The sequence below is a fragment of the Apodemus sylvaticus genome, chromosome 12 (assembly GCF_947179515.1).
Source record: "Apodemus sylvaticus chromosome 12, mApoSyl1.1, whole genome shotgun sequence".
Taxonomy (NCBI): Eukaryota; Metazoa; Chordata; class Mammalia; order Rodentia; family Muridae; genus Apodemus; species Apodemus sylvaticus.
This window is the reverse complement of record NC_067483.1, coordinates 38,870,185-38,882,351: the sequence shown is the minus strand read 5'-3', so window position 1 is coordinate 38,882,351 and position 12,167 is coordinate 38,870,185.

Sequence of the window (12,167 nt, the reverse complement as noted above, 5' to 3'; positions counted from 1 at the left end):
GTCTCTGAAAAAAAAAATCACAGGATTTCTCCCCACACTCAAGCATCTGGGTATCATCTGTTGGCCGGATGTTGTCTTCCATATTGAATGAGGAATATCCGCCCTCCTCCCCTCCGGCCTTGCTCCGAGCAACTTAAATGATATGACTATCATTCTATCCAGCCCAGCTTTGCTGGAGTACTTCCCAGCAGGGACGTGGAGAAGCTCCCATAGATGCTATGACCAGTTGTAGCCACAAGGGGTCAGCAGAGTCCGTACTCCAAAACCTCTCTCAAGATGCAGTCCTAAGAAGGCTAGCGGTGTTAGCTTGGCTTTGTCTCACAGTTAGTTCAGCTGAAGCAGGGAGTACCTGCTTTCCAAGTGTGGTGTGGTGTAGCACTTAGCGCCTGCCCTGTGGTTGTGGCACCTACACCTAACAGCCCCAAAGCACTTTCCGGCAGGAACTTTGTAGATACTTGCAATAGGCCCTTTGCAAGAGGAGCTATGATAAAGAGGAACAAAATTAAACTCCAAATCAACGTTTGGTCTCGGCCCATAACTAGTGTACCGCAACTAACTCCGAGCCCTTCTCTGGGCCTCAGTTTCCACATCAGTAAAACAAGATGGACGTGGTCACTGTGCGTGTCAGTTCTGTGGTCCTGTGAATCAGACAAGCAAACACTGCAGCTGCGGCTGTGTCCTCAGACTCCGGGGAACCCAAAGACTGGAGCGGGCACAGTGTGGGCACAGTGCAGGCACAGTGCCACCACCGCAGGAGAGCGGCATTGACGAAATGAGTTTGCCCTCTGCTACGCAGGAGTTTTGCCAGACGGCCTTCCAGCTATTCCGTTCTAGGACCTTGCACCCCCCTCCCCGTTCTCTTCCAACCACGTGTGTACATGGACCTCTCTTGGGGGCCACAGGTGGCCCAGAGCCCACATTCCTGGGCCACAGGTAGGGGGTGGCTGCTCCTGGCTAGACATTTCCCACATTCCTCCCAAGGTCAGATGCCTTCCCAGAATTGGCTCCGAGTGCCACTGCCAGCTGCAGCCCACACGGAAAGGGAGCGGGGAGGAAGGAGAGAGAGAGGTCATTTTTGGTCAGTTCTGAAGCTGCAAAGCAAACAGCCTAAAGGAGGTGGCAGGCCCCCAGTTGCATCTTTGTAGAAGACAGCGTTGGCTTACTTACCTCATCCAGCAGGCAATGGAACACCTAACAAAACTCTGCCATCCTGGGGCTCAGGGAAGCTTCCATGTTTGTGTGTTCGTGTTCCCTCTCTGTTTTGTTTTTAAAGGAGAGTGAATTACACACACCCCTCCCCCCCCACACACGCCTCTTTTTCTTCCCTGAGGTCCAGAGAGTGAGACATTGAGTCAGGGTTACCACTGGGTAGTCTGCCTCCTTCAGACTGCAAGACCTAGAGGCAGGCCCTTCCCAGAGCATCTGTCCCACAAGTGCAGGTCTCACCCCCAGGGTACTAGAGAGCTTAGTCCGAGTGCTAGACTCCCACTACCTGGGTCTCTTAGGGTGGGGCAGATAAGAAGACTGGGTGCCTTCTCTCTCCTTGGCAGGGAGCTGGTCCAGAGCACATGTGCTTTGTGCCCTGCAGAGCCAACCCACTTGATAACCTCATGGGTCACAAAGCCTCAGCAAGTCCTGCAAACTCCAAAGGCAGCCCAGTGCCTAGGGTTTGGTGCAGCTGATTTGTCTGTACTGCAGAGGGAGGGGCGGGAGGAGACACTGGCACCACAGTGAGAGAAAGGGGAGCTACAGCCAGGTCTTTCAGGCAGGCTAACCTCTCCTGCAGGGCAGGCCCCGGAGTCCATCCCAGATCTGGGCTCAAAGTCAACACAGCCACCTGCCTCAGACCTGTCGCACCCAGCTGCTCTGTCACATCTGCCAGTAAGAACGGTGTCTCCAGTACACAGGTGTGGCAACAGGAGACATACATACGTACGTACGTATGTATGTACGTGACATTGCTTGCCTAAACTTGATGGTACGCTCACTGGAACTTCGAGAAATAATCCAAAGAATGACCACTCTATCTCAACACTGTCACTGGGTGGCCAGGTCCAGACAGCCTGGAGGAATTGAGGAGGACTCTGTAGAGACACACAGGGTGACACTGGTAACATCCTGACCTGAAGATCCAGGATCTTTTTCCTTCAGACTCAGCCTACTTTTTTGTCTAAGTCTCTCCCTTCAGTCTCATCAGCAAAAGCTCATCTTCCTAGAAGATGAGTTGAGACCCTCCTGTCCTGTGCCACCATCAAAGCCTTATGAATATATTCATGTGGGGCCTTCCCTCCTCTAGCAGGTGTGGTGTCTAGGAAAGGGAGTGGGTGCCAAAGTCAAGATGTGTGGATGTGAGTTAAGTCTGTCAACCCCTACACTTGAGGGGAAATGATGTCTATACTGCTCATCTAGTAGGATTTGGCAAGGCACAGATATGTCAGGAGTGGGTGCTATCCCACAGTACCCCCAAATAACCCCCTCAGGAGCTATTTCCAGGAGACTTCCCAGCTATCTAGGACCCCAATGAGGACTCTGATCTGCCACCAGGGCTGGGCAAGGAAGTAGCCAGGGCAAATTGGCTTGAGAGCTTATAGACAACTCTCAGATGACCACGGGAAAGAGGCCGTGGGCCCCACCAAGGCCTGCTGGGATGGTGTCAAGGGAGGAGAGGAGGTGGGGCTTGCCACGGCATATCCAGACGTGTTGGTAAGTCCTGAGTCACCCGAGCAGCCAGAAGGGCAGTCTGGGTGGGGACCGCAGCACTGCCTCTTATACACAGAGCCTCCAGGAGAGTGCTCCCACGCTGCAACCCAGCCCTGGCATAGTTCCCGGAGTGATCGTCTGGATGAAGCATCCTGGACCCATCACTGCCGAAAAGGTCCTCTCTGCCATATCCCTGCCTACAGGATCGAGTTGATTCTGGCTCCAAAGTACCCCAAGGCTCTTCCCCAATCTGCCTTTGGGGATCCCGGCTCTGCACCCTCTGCACCCTGTCAGGCTCCTCATCTGAAGCTTCTTGGCTGCCTCTTTCCTTAGCCTTATGGGAATTCCAGCCCACTGAATAGAAGCCGACGCTCTGTCAATGCCATGGCGAGACCCTGTCTCGGCTACAGGAAGGCCACTTTCTTACATCAACCCTCCTGCCGAGAAGCCACTAGGTGTATCAGGAAAGGTCTTGAGCTATCCTCGCAGGTGGTCCTCTGACTATTTATCAGAAAGGTGGAGGCAGGAAAAGAAAGTTTAACTTCCCTTGAGATTGATCGATAATTGAATTTATCCCAGAAACAAGTCCCCATTACAGACCTGCTGCAACCAGCCGACTTTGACACATCTTTCCCTCACCCTCTCAGTCCCCAGAGACACGGCTGAAAGAGGAAGGTGCTAACCGGGTCCAGATCTTTTTCCACTTCTCCCTCTGTGGCCTTTAGGGTTCCCCTCAACTAAGGCAAATGACCTTAAACCTAATCTTAGGTTCATTTCAATCTCAGAAACATGGTGTACCAGGGTGTACATGAACACACAGGCATAATCACGCACAAAAGAATGTGTACACATGCACATACAGACATAAGAAGACATACACACAAACATACACATGGGCACAAATGTACATCTATGAAAACACAAGCACCCAAACTTACACAAATACATACAGGCATACCGTGGTGCACACACATACATTCACATGTGTACACATACCTATGCAGACACAGAAATATGCACTCACATAATACATATGTACACAAATGTATAAACACATATGGACACAACTATGTGCATAAACACATGTATGCACAGGTACACATAGGCATGCAGTCACACATACATAGGCATGTAGGTGCATTCACACACATAAGAACACCAGCACAAACATCCAAGCACATACCATGTACTGGTTAGTTTTGCCAACTTGACACAAGCTGGATTTACCAGACAAGAGGAGACTTTCATTGAGGAGGCAGTTGCCTCCATCGGATTGGCCCGTGAGCACGTCTGTGGGCGTTTTCTTGATTCGTGGACAGTGGTGTTGCTCCTGGGCTGGTGGTCCTGGGTTATATAAGAAAGCAAGCTAGGGAGCTGGAGAGTCAGTTCAGTGGTAATGAAGGCTGCTTACTCTTCAGAGAACCCATGTTCGAGTCCCAGGACCCACGGGGCAGCTCACAGCTATCTGTAATTCCAGTTCCAGGGTATCTGATGCTCCTTCTAGCCTTCACACAGACACATGCACATAAACACGCACACCATCACATGCATGTATACAAGGTTGCTCTCATACAAACACATATCCCAGTGTCCACACACACTTTATTACATCGATTCTCTGGGCTTCTAAGTTCCCATCTTAATTGGAAACTTGAGAGGGAGAGACAGATACAGCTGATGAGTTACCATGTCCTGGAGGCTCAGACAAGATAGGATAAGGTGCTACGTGAAGCCCACTCAAGGAAGAATCCCATTGCACAGAGAGGAGGGAGGCCCACGGTCAGGATGCTGCTTATTTGGGATGCTGGAGGTGGGGTTGTCTGGGACAGAGAGGAGGCAGGTCCTCACTGCTGGAAAGCCCAGGCTCGGAGGCATTCCAGGGACTGGATTGGAGTCAGGGGCTTATTTTTCTTCACGTCCTTTCACACGTTCATCAGATTTCTTGATGACAGCATTCTGACTGGGATGGAGGATCAATCTCAAAGTAATTTTAATTTGCATTTCACTGATAATAAGAGATGTTGAACACATTTAAAAACACTTATTGGCTTTTTGTGTTTCTTCTCTTGAAAACTGTCTGCTCATTTAATTAGCCTATTTGTTGATTGGCAGTTTAATTTTCTTGGTATTTAATTTCGGCAGTTCTTTGTACATTCTAATGTCAGTCCCTGTCTGAAGTATGGCTGATAAAGATGATTTCCCATTCTGTGGGCTGTCTGTCTGCTCTGCTGATAGTTTCTTGATAATAATGATTTAGAAACACTTTTTGAAAAGAATTATTTTTATTTTATCAGTATGAGTATTTTCCCGGCCCATGTATGTACATGCACCACCTGTGTGCAATTCTTAAGGAGGCCAGAAGGGGGCGCCAGATCCCCCCAGAACTGGAATTACAGGTGGATGTAATTGGTGGGTGCTGGGAACTGAACCTGGGTTTTGTATAAGAGCATCAAATGCTCTTAACATGTGAGCCATCTTCAGCTCTTAAACAAGCAAGCAAGCCAACAAAAATCTTTAAAGAGGCAGAAAGTGAAGACAGACGTCTATGGATTTCACGGGCTATTTCTTCCTAAGGCTAGCTCCTTAAGCCACTAAACTTGTGTCCCATGCCAGAGGTCAAAGCTAAGTGTCCAAGGAGACCGTTGGTCCATCTGTTGTTCATCGAAGAGGTGCAAACATCTGAGTAAGAGATGGCAGATACAGAAACCCAAATGTACCCTGAAGACAGAGGCCGAAAGAGACCAATGGGCTTGTACCTTACCAACCACTGAGGGGCGGGGCAGAGTGCCAGTGGGCGGGGCAGAGCACCGATGGGCGGGGCAGAGTGTGGATGGGCAGCTGAAGTCACGTCTCTCCTCCGTGAATACTTCCACATGCACCCATGCCAAGCCTTCCACCTGGGAAGTCCTCTTCGTCACCCCACTTGTCCCCTTAGACTAGGTACTAAAATACACCTGGCTGTACCCAATGACCCCGCCTATGGCTGAAGAACACGGAGATTCTCTAGTGCTTCTGGCCCATGTCTACACTGTATAGATAAGGAAACTGACTCAGAAAGGGAACTGTCACCAAGCTTGCCACAAGAAGATCTGCTTGCCTGGACCCTCTCATCTGGCAGTATTCCCACCACGGCACATAGAGAGTCACCTGACTGGAAACCTTGTCTGCATATTCTGGGAGAAAGACATGGATACCAGGCAGGAGGGCATATGAGCAGACAGTGTCTGAGGAAGCTTGGCCTCCAACCCAGCTTCATTACCTCCGTCTCTTGGTCCTTCTCAAGTCTGGGCTATCAAAATTGAAAGTAGTCAAAACGAAATAAATTACATGTGCACTAGTAGCCTGTCAGGTACTCAGCAGCTGCTGTGGCTGGTAGCATCCTATCCTAAAGGAAGAATCCATTCAGATAGACCCTTTGCACAGATTCTCTCACTTAAAAACAGTTCTCAAGGGCTGGAAGGGGGGCTCAGTGGCTAAGAGCACTGGTTGCTCTTCCCGAGGTCATAGGCTTGGCTTCCAGAACACACACAGTGGCTCAGAACTATACTGATTCCGTTTCCAGAGCAGTCACCACCCTCTTAGGCTAAGTCATACATTTGGTGCTCAGACATACATGAAGGCAAAGCATCTATATTCAAATTATATAACTATAACTATAATTTATTTACTTGTTTTATATTTGTGTAGATTTTAATTTATTATTATGTATTTATCTCTAAAATATGTTTAAAGAACATTTAAAATAAGTTATGTTTATTATTTTTATTAAATATTAAACATATTATTTTATATGTATATAAATATGCATAAATTTATGTGTATGTATAAATCTGCAAATACATATATACATTATACACACACACACATATATATATATGTATATATATATATATATATACTTTTTTTTTCTTGAGTTTCCAAAAACTTTGCTGTAGAAAGTTAGCAAGGGAACTCAAGTCACCGCTGTCACTGGCACAGGTCCCTGGTTTCCAGTCTTTCCTTAAAAGAATTACAAGTTTGTCATGCATGGCGTCAAAAGTCTGTAATCACACCTCACAGAAGGCTGAGTCAGGAGGGTTGTTAGAAGTTCGAGGCAGCCAGAGCTGCATAGTAGGACCCTGTCTCAAGAAAGAGAAGAGAGAAAGAGGGAGAGAGAGAAAAGAAAGCTTGAGTCAGGCAGAGCGTTGGTAAAAATGTGTTTTGCTTTGCTTTTAAGACAGGGTCTCGCTCTGTAGCCTTGGCTGGCCTTGAACTCACAGAGATCCACCTGCGTCTGTCTGCTTCTTTAGCGTTGGGACTAAAAGCGTGTGTCTTGAAGAGGGGCGAATTCAACAACTCCACCTCTGTTTTTCCATTAAGAAGGGCTCGGTAGGCTCTGCCTCCAAGCTTTGCTATGAGTGACAGGGAAGAACACTCTGCCCTGCCTTAGTATAGACTTCAGCTGGACAGGAGAGGCCAGCTATGTCAGACCAGCAGGAGAAACACACAGATTTTATTTTACATGTGCACAGAAAACCTCCAAGAAAATTAAGAACCCAAATGACCCGCTCCAAATCTTCACATGGTAGTAAAATGCATTGATAATTAAAATGTACCCAGAGGCAGGAGCTGGAGGTTGTCTTTTTAATATATATTCTAAGAGTCTTAAAGAACCCAAGCTGAAGTAAAAGTCACCATAGAAACCAGATTGGCTTCAGTTTGGGATCCTCCTGCCTCTTTCTCCAAAGTGTTAGAAATACAGACATGTATAACCATAATTGGATGAAGGAAGTTGTCCTAACAAGGTTGGTTTGTAGAGATATTCTCCAGCCTCAAGCCTGTTTCTTGTAACAGGAATGTTTCTTCTCTTCCATATAAGGAGAAAAGGTGACTTCAGAGGTCCTTCCGTATCTGCAGGCTTTTAAGTACCTTTTGCTCCATTAAAACCCTTCGCCAAAGTGGCATATTTAGGGCTGCCTGGTTCTGCTGCCCCACAATTAAATTAGATAATATGCCTTGCTTTAGGAGAAACTGAGGCTCAAAGAGACCTAGACACATCTCCAGCTCTTGCTGGCAGGAGCTGAAGCCTCTGGAGTCCCAATTCTCATCTGCCTTGGCTCCCAAGCCAAGCTGCTGCCCGCCCAGGGCAAGTGTCCCCACCCTCTGCAAGCCTATATTCATCCCAATCAGAAAGAGGCAAGAGAGGCCACTCTAGAAGAACTGTAAGGTGGTCCCAAACTGTCCCCAAAGAGGAGGACTGCCAGGGTTTGGCAACACAACCCTACTGTGTTGTCCCTTTCCTGCAAACTAGGTTCTCCTGTTACATAAGTCATATAAGGACTCAGTTTCCCAGATGTGTAATAATCTTGTGCTTCTGTGATTCTCTACTCCAGAAGACATCCGGGGCACAGCATCAGGCTGACTGGGGCAGGATGGAGGATAGGTTGGGCCTCAACCCAAAGTTACTCCTACTGTCCCCAGGCTTTCCTGGGAGTCTGAGAGAGGGTGTGGTGTGGACGGGCCTGCTGGGTGAGAACAGATTTGGAAGGAGGCTCAGAAAGGGTGTGAGGGAGGGTGGGACTCTAGGGCTCAGCTGTGATCACACAGGAAGCATGCAAGCAGCTTCCGCAGAGTACCAGTCAGGACCCAGCAGTCTCTCCGAAGGCCGCTGCATGGCCACCTTAGCCATGCAAGTAGGCAACTAAGCTTTGACTGGAGCCTTCCACCCTGATCAGGTAGCTCACCAGCTCTGTGTCCTGGGTGGTGGACAAGGAACATAAAGAAGCCAGTCCCCCGGTGCCCACAGAACTGGGAGGATCCGGTGGCCAAACTGTCTTCACAAACCCAGCTGGCTACAGCTTGTCTCCCCAGCCTCCCTCCCCCAAGGAAGAAGGGGCAGACAGTGGCCTGCTGACTCATCCAGGAACCCATCCTCCCATCCCACCCCCAGGCCTGGCCCAGCCCAGTCCAACTTCTATACTACAGGCTAATGACCAGCCTTTCATGGCGTGGGAGGGAAGGGTCTCGGCTTCCTTTCCCAAGCCCTGCTCCGGTCTGCCTGCTCCTTGGTACGTCACAACCCTATCTTTATGGAGTGGGGTTGGAGGAGCGAGCAGCACCCTTCCTGAAGGCAGATGGCCACAGGAGAGCAGAGCTCCTTCTCTCCTGTTGATAAGCGACACCTGCTCTCTCCCAGCCCCAGGGAAATGGCACTATGCTTTCTTTTCTTTTTTTTTTCTTTTTTCTTTTTTCTTTTGTTTTTGTTTTTGTTTATTTGTTTTTGTTTTTGTTTTTGTTTTTCGAGACAGGGTTTCTCTGTATAGCCCTGGCTGTCCTGGAACTCACTCTGTAGACCAGGCTGGCCTCAAACTCAGAAATCCGCCTGCCTCTGCCTCCCAAGTGCTGGGATTACAGGCGTGTGCCACCACCGCCCGGCTGGCATTCTGCTTTCTGTCCTGCCCTCCTTGGCGAGTTTGAATCCTTCCTTCTTCACTCCTACAAAGATTATGTGAGGCAGTGGCTGGTCCCATTCCACTCCGTACAGGTCAGGACTTAGTTCTTCTGCTCAGTTCTCAATACCTTCCTGTAGAATCCCGGAGGCAGCAGGTCAAGGATTTAATGTCCACGCCCAGTGCCCACCAACCCTAGGTTCTCTTCACCCAGCAAGGCTTTGGGCAGGCTGGGTGAGGGGTTCAGTGGCAGAGTGTGCTATGGGCAGGGCACTGGGCTTACCCCCAGGAGCTCACATATTAAAAAAACAAAACAAAACAAAACAAAACAAAACCCAATAGCCCTTTAACAACCTGGACGGCGACTTCTGGAACAGTTGCCATCTCTGTTCTTACGCATGGTGTCTAGAAGGTTACCCATTGCTCCTGAGAAAGCCAGGCCAACTGGAAGACACGACACTCAGACTTCACCCTGAAGGTCTGGTCATCTTATCACCTGAACATGAGCTAAGGTGAAGTCCCTCTTGAAGAGACATGCTCAGGTCACTAGCCTGCAGGGGAAGGCCTCCCTTAGCGGGAGCCTTGAGGGTCTGTGGAACCTGCATCCACTCTCTTCTCTGAAACTCTTCCATCATCCTGTGTGATGCCAGCACCCGATCTTGGACAATAGTCCAAGAGTCACAGGCTGTTAGGAAAACAAGCTAGACCACCTTCCTGCTCAAATGGGTCTTCATACCAGTTGTAAGGTCTTCCTCTTTCATGTCCTCGCCTGGGACAGAACCTGGAGCAAAGATTGTCATCAAATAAGCACTAAGCCAAGGCCCGGAAAAGAGCAGTGACTTACTTCACCAGGGTCACAGGAGCCAGGCTGGGCAGTTACATCAACTTTATTACCCCTTTCAGGCCCCCAAAAGGCCTAAGTATGGAGCCTGAACCCCAGAATGTCAAGGAAAGGAAGCTGGCTTCTGGCCATGGCCTGTCCAAAGGATCCGGACTCCATACTTGGCAAGAGTTCACACACACACACACACACACACACACACACACACACAACCGAGGTCAGCATGTTGCCTGGGGTGGAGGGCAGCAGTGTGTGGAGTCCATCTGTGGGTGTGAGCATTACACATGGGCTCAGACCTGTCCATTTTAAGGTTTCCAAGGAATTCCTGCTCCCTAAAACCCTCTCGACTTGTTTTGGGTCCCTGACTCCCTTCCTAGGTGAGAGCTCAGATGTCATTCCTGCAGTGTCCCTCCACGAAGCTCCGTGTTTAGGCCCTACTGGGTGCTGTCTGCTTCTCAGTGGACTCATGTGACTGTAGAGTCTCAGGCTGGAGCTGTGAACTCAACCTAACCACTTACCCAGCCTTCCTTAGTAAGCCACACGCCAGAAACCACGAGCTGTGCTCTGCCTCCAGTTGTGTTCTGTGGCTTCACGACGTCCATCTCAAACCTCTGTGGCCAGAGGGAGTCCATCATTCCTGTTACCGTCTAAGAGTCTTGATAGGGTCCATTTTCTCTGCCAGTTAAAGATTTAATTGACAGTGACATTTTGGTATCTTTCATCTGAGTATCTGTATCGAATGTTTCCTCCTTGATGGTTTGAGGTGGTCCTGATGTCTGATGACATTTGAAGCCCCTGTACCATGATATTGTAGCAGTATTGAGAGGAAACTTCCTAGGAAAATGAGGTAGTCATCACACACGTAACTAAATAAATAAAATGAAAAGTCAAAAAAGAAAAAAGAATAGGCAGGAAAAATCTTGAAGGTCAGGGAAATCTCAGACACAGCAGACAGAGCCAACCAGTAAAGAAAGGCTTTTATTAGGGATGAGGACACACACACACACACACACACACAGAGGGAGGCACACAGAGACCCTCTCCTTAGCTAAGGAGGGACTGGGAAGTGAAACTGGGTCTCTCCTTGACGGCTGGGAGTTTTTAAGGGTCCTTGAGAGGTCTTCCACTCCTAAGGAGATCAGTTTGAACAGACAGGGAAGCTCACAGGTCCAGGATTATGGAAAAAACACATCCTGGTCTCTGCCCACCTGGTCTTTAGGCCTTTGTCTCTGGTCAGGAGGAAGAAGCCAAAGTTTGTCATTTTTATCTTTATTTTGGGCCCACCATTCGGTCCGTCGTCCGTCCGTCCGTCCGTCCGTCCGTCTGTCTGTCTATCAGGGAATTCATTTAACTCCTAGTACACCCACACCCACCACCACCACTATTCCCAGTGCTGGTTCCTAGGGATCACCTGAGGAGCCTGGTGTGGTAGGGAACACCTGTAAACCCTGTTCAGGAGGGTCCAGAGTTCCAGGCTAGCCTGGCCAGCACCCAACAGCTTCTCCCAGCTTGTGGTAGGTAAGGGAGGGGATAAAACATAGAAACTAGTCTGGGCATGGTAGCACGTGTCTTTAATGCCAACATTTGGGAGTTTGAGGCTAGACTGATCTACAGAGTAAGTTCCAGGATAAGAAAGCTATTATTTTAAGTCATTCTCCAAGTCAGCTAATTTGTTTTGTTTTATTTTTTTGAGACATTGTTTCTCTGTATAGCCTTGGTTGTCCTAGAACTCAATCCGTAGACCAGGTTAGCCTTGAATTCACAGAGATCTGCTTGCCTTTGCCTCCCAAGCACTGGGATTGAAGGTGAGCTCTACCACCCCATCCTAAGCTAATTTCACTCTACTCCACAGAGCAAGTGAGCAGAGTGGGGTCTGGACACAGGCAGCAGCTGGAGAGGTGCGTTGGGGTCAGGTGGTGACCTTTGGCCCCTGTGCAGGCAGGCCTAGGCTGTTGGCACAGCACTCTGGTGGCAGAGGTGAGGGGCCGGTGGCAAACTCAAACCCAGCCCAGGCTAGGGCTGTTATCCAGTTGTTAGAGTGTTTACCCATACAGACAAAGGTCTGGATTTGGTCCTTAGCACTGTATAAACCTGGCATGATTGGTGAATGTCCACCTGTGAGGAGGAGCTGGAGAGGATCACGAATTCAAGGTCAGGCTCAGTTGCAGAAGAAGGTCAGGGCCAAAGCCAGCATAAGC